This window comes from Euphorbia lathyris, chromosome 7, assembly GCF_963576675.1.
Source record: "Euphorbia lathyris chromosome 7, ddEupLath1.1, whole genome shotgun sequence".
Classification (NCBI taxonomy): Eukaryota; Viridiplantae; Streptophyta; class Magnoliopsida; order Malpighiales; family Euphorbiaceae; genus Euphorbia; species Euphorbia lathyris.
This window is the reverse complement of record NC_088916.1, coordinates 42,091,579-42,096,456: the sequence shown is the minus strand read 5'-3', so window position 1 is coordinate 42,096,456 and position 4,878 is coordinate 42,091,579. Positions and strand designations below refer to the sequence as shown.

The window sequence follows — 4,878 nt, the reverse complement described above, 5'->3', positions numbered from 1 at the left end:
AAGGTTGGAAGTTTTTAGTATCTGAAGGTTACCCAGCTAAATTCTTCACATGTTATGCTGATCTTCAATTTCCTTTTTAGGGGCTTACGAACATTGATCTCCACTCTAATTCACATATAAGACCTTCCAATTCCGTTAAAGTTGTTTGGATCAGATTCGATGTACGCTCCCAGGAACTTTCCAATATGAGCCGCTACTCTTTCCGACATAAAACCGTTGGGGATTTCGTGCACCTGAACCCAAAATGTTGTGCTGTCGAGTTCTACTGCCTTCGGATCCTGCCCTTGCTCAAGCAGAGCCATTATCAATAACTGTTGTTCGAAGGTCCAGGGGCCTCCTTTCAATACTCTGTCTCTCTCCAGGACATGATAGAATTCAAATTGGTATAGGTTCAGGCTTAATTCCAGTACAAATAAACCGCGTGAAGGACTCCACAGATCAGCAAGAACATTTTTCATGAACTGGGTTTTAATCGATCGAGTGGTGAGAAACGTACCAATTATACTCCATGATCGATGTCGGTAAGAGGGAGCAGCGTCCTCCGCTTGAAGGACTAAGCCGGCGGCATTTTCGTCTTCTAGCGTGACCTGTTGGATGAGGTCTGGTAATTCTACCATCGTGGACGGTGGCGGCGGTGGAAATAGTGGCGGCGGTTTGTTTTTGGTTTTAGACGTATTGGCTCCTCAACAGGGAGATATTCTAACTTCTCTTTAAATGTGATTGATTATATAAATTTTATGTTATGGTTATTATAAAGAAGTAGAACTAATTTATTTTCAATTGTAGAAAATAGTATAATTTTAAATCTAATATCAATAACAGAAAATAAGTTTTTTCATTAATAGAAGAGGTGTTATTTATATTAATAAAAGCATTACATATTCTGGTAAAAAAATATTAGGGAGTAGCAGTAGATAGGTAAATTATTTGAAATGAAACGAAAGAAGTGGATGGTGGAGCAGTACATAAATGAAATGAATGCCGACATTTCTGCTGTGTGTCCATACTCTTTGTGGTGCTCCTTCAGTTCTCAGTTTCTCCTCTTCTTTACCCTCATTCCTGGACTGGAACTCTCTAATTACCCCCATATCTAAAGCTTGTTTCAGGTATCCTTTGCTTTTCACTGTTAATTGTTATCTACTCTGTTTCTGCTTCTTTTGATTTCTCCTATTTTGAATTGTTTTAAATTTGTTTCTTGATATACTTGTTTATCTGTTTGTTTTCATATGCACATTTCAGATAGACAATTAATTAATTAATTGCTGCAGATAAGTAGCCAAGTATGTTGAAGCAATTACCTAATAGAAACCAGAGGTCAAAAGGCTTTAAAGTGAAGCATTTTCTTCAGATATGCTTGTTGATTGCCCTTTTCTTCTGGCTTTTTAACCAACTTAAGCATTCCTATGATACCAAAATGTCATTATCTCATCAGAAGATATCAGAAAATCCACATATTCTTGAGCAAATTGCAAAACTAGGGAGAAAACACCTATATCCCCGAGTTGATGTTAATAGCAGAGGAGACAAAATGGAAATGGAACAAGAGATTAAAGGTATTGAGGATGAGCGAGAGAGAGCAGAAGACGAAGAATCTGAGGAAGTTGAAGATCTGATTGATGTAGATGATAGAGATAGAGATAGGGATATAGGAAATGAAGAACAAGACAAGTCTCAAGATGATGCAATGTTGCACAAAAGTCAAACGGTAAGGACGGAATTCCAGACTTCCAGTCTCAGAATGATAAAAGGAAATGCAAAATATAAAGAAAGAGAAACAACAATGCTAGAGGAAAACTTAAGGGAGACAAATTAAAGCAACCTAAATGCAGTAGCAAGGTTTAGTAGTTGAGGTCAATTCTTCAGCAATGTTTGGGTGTCCAGTTTTGGAAGTTAAAACAGTAGAGAAAATAGATAGGATGAAGGGTGTTTAAGAAGAAGCAGTGTTGCACTCACATATATATATATATCAAGGATGCAATGGACTCATAAATCTTGGTCAGTTCAAAAACCTTCAAATTTCTTGACGCTGCAATTCTTACATGATATAATATAATATGCTTCTTTTATTCCATTTGTTTGCTGGACATACCTTGAAAAACTAGTCATCAATAAGTTGAATTATGAACATCTTCATATGATTGATCACTGCGTCGTAAAGAGTAAGTTAAATATAGAAAATATATTGCACATACATTAAAACGTTATTATATAATTTATCAAATAGATTAAAACATATTAAAAAAGAAGTTTTTAATTGTTCAACTATAAAACTTTATTTTCTCTAATATTAGAATCGTATATTCTAACATTGGTCGTTTTACTTGTTTAAGATGCATGCAACATATCTTCCACATTTAACTTACTTTTTTACAACCGAGTGATTAATTGATTATATTTTATGCAAGTTTAGGGGGCTAACTAAACATTTTATGCAAGTTCAATGAGCTATTGAAACATTTTAAAAGTTCATAGAATCAATCAAACGTTTTGAACAAATGATGTATTAAGCCAATAAAAAATCGACATGGTTAACCAATTTTTATCTATGGGTACGGGTAAGGAGAAACATATAATTAATTAGTGAAAAAGATGTGAGTACTTTGAATTCTTATTTATAAACTCGGACAGCTAACTCACACTTTATTATATACGCAAGTGAGTTGTAAATAATTTGTAGCAATTCTATTTATTCGATTTAATACCATCCCATATGGTTGACAAATCAACAACTTATCTTGCTCAAGGCATAGGACATATGTGCTTGGGAAAGCGATTTCTATGCAAATCTACCAATTGTTGTGGTGAATCCATGTAAGGTATAATCATCGTGCTAATTCTGAATTATAAACTGTGATGCTTTGACGTTGTTATTAAGAACAATCCAATTACTCATGGTGTGCTTCGGATAGTGCTTGGGTGTCATGTGAAGTAACTATAGTGTAGTTGAATGATAGATTAAACATTCATCACTCTCGATATACGAGAGAGATATCTCAGGCCACCTGTGGGAGAATTGTTCTCAATCCTCGCAAAGTGATAGGTTAAAGGTTGAAATAGTGATTTCACGTAATCAATCTAGTTTGAACAATTCAACCTGTACAAGTAAACAAATGTCTCTGTATATGTGACTTGATATTTTTCATAGTTACGATTTATTTGGATATAACTAATGGAGGATCGAATTATACAGTAACTATATACTAAAATGTACAGATCAAATATCAAGGTTTGACATGTTTCACATATTAGTGTACAACATGGCTCTTTCATACAAGGTGCACAACAATGATAAATTAGTGTATAACTTTTGACTTGTTTGGTGTAAAACCTATATTTTTGCATAAAAATACACATCAGCGCCGAAAATTGAATGGCCAAGCCACATCTCCTCTTTCAAGTCATTAAAAATTAAGAGTAGAGCCACTTATAACTAAATTACATTTATACCTTCTTATAATTTCTTATTGAATGGCCAAGCCACATCTCCTCTTTCAACAATCTCATTCCCTCATCTCTCAACCTAAATTTGAAGTCCAAGTGGATAAGTTAGTGGTCAACAATTAGAAATAATCTCTCAACTGCCAAAATAAGTCCAAAAAATATCGCGTTTTTCCTTTTAACCAAAGAAACAAGTTCTAGTTTCCATGATACATAAACTTAATTATTCAGAAATATTATCCATTATATAGAATAAATGGAATCTGAAGACTTGTCGGGTGTTTGGTTGTTCCTTTTCGTGTTTATTTTTGTCTTTTCATTCTAAAATTGAGAGTTTTATATGTTTGATTAAAGAGTTCTGGTTTCCTTTTACACATGAAAAGTAACATTTTACAAAAGAAAGGTATCATTGCTTTTTGGAAAAGTATCAATTTCCAACCGCAAACAGTAAATCGTAACAACAAACACAATAGTAAACAATAGGTAAAGCAAATGTGTCCTTAACATTTAAAAAAAACTTCTAAAAAACAATGTTGTCAGGCTCGGACCGGATCGGTCGGTCCGACCGGTCGAACCGGAAACCAGGTAGGAAGCCGGTCCGAACCTGTCCGGTTTTTTCAATGTTGAAAAAATCGGAAAGACCCGGGGTTGGACTGGGACCCGGCGGTCCGGACAGGAATCGGTGTGACCCCGGGTCTGATGAGGAAAAAAATGGCGGGCTGTTTGGCATTTCTGGCGGGGGCAAAAAAAATTTGGAAATGGGATGGGCTTTTTGGGCAGGAAACAACAAAATTAATAGCAAAAGTGGCCAAGCTATTGAACCTTTTTTCGATACGGCATTCGCGTCGCCCACGTCGTGCGGGTGCGTCCCTAACCCGATGGTTAATCGATTGCACCCCCTGCGTGTGAGAGAGCATTTTCCCTAGTAATTAATTAAAGGCTTGTAAAGCTCATTTACTTATAAACTAGTTAAGTTTCTCTTTTCTTTCCTATGTGGGATGTGAATACTTAATTTCATTTTATCTTCTTCTAAACCATTTCAAGATGTTCACTTTGAGCATTAATTTTTCATTCATCATTTGTCCGTTTTGAGTTTATAATATATTTTTAGAAAGATCTTATAGCATAGAATACGTTGATATATTTCAATTTATTCTGAACTTAATTTATTCGTTATATATTTATGACTCAAATTAACAAAAAAATAACAAACTAAAAATTGTTTATAATTTATTTTGGATGTATCTGATGTATAAAAATAATTTTAAATTAATTATATATATTTAATATATATAAATATTATTTATTTATTTATTACGTCATTCGGTTCGATCAATCCGAACCATTCGGTCCGATCAAGTGATCCGTGATTCAATCACCATTCTGATTTGATGTCCTGTCTGATTCGGATAACATTGCTAAAAAAAATAAGTTAAAAAT

At 34.3% G+C, this 4,878-nt stretch overlaps 1 long non-coding RNA gene across 1 annotated transcript; it reads left to right on the top strand.

The window, feature by feature from the left end:
• The first annotated feature begins 1,004 nt into the window (after positions 1-1,004).
• On the top strand, positions 1,005-1,917 carry LOC136200978 (uncharacterized). The gene is made up of 2 exons (XR_010673628.1): positions 1,005-1,106; positions 1,269-1,917. It is a non-coding gene; the product is annotated as an uncharacterized lncRNA (long non-coding RNA).
• The last annotated feature ends 2,961 nt before the right edge of the window (positions 1,918-4,878 follow it).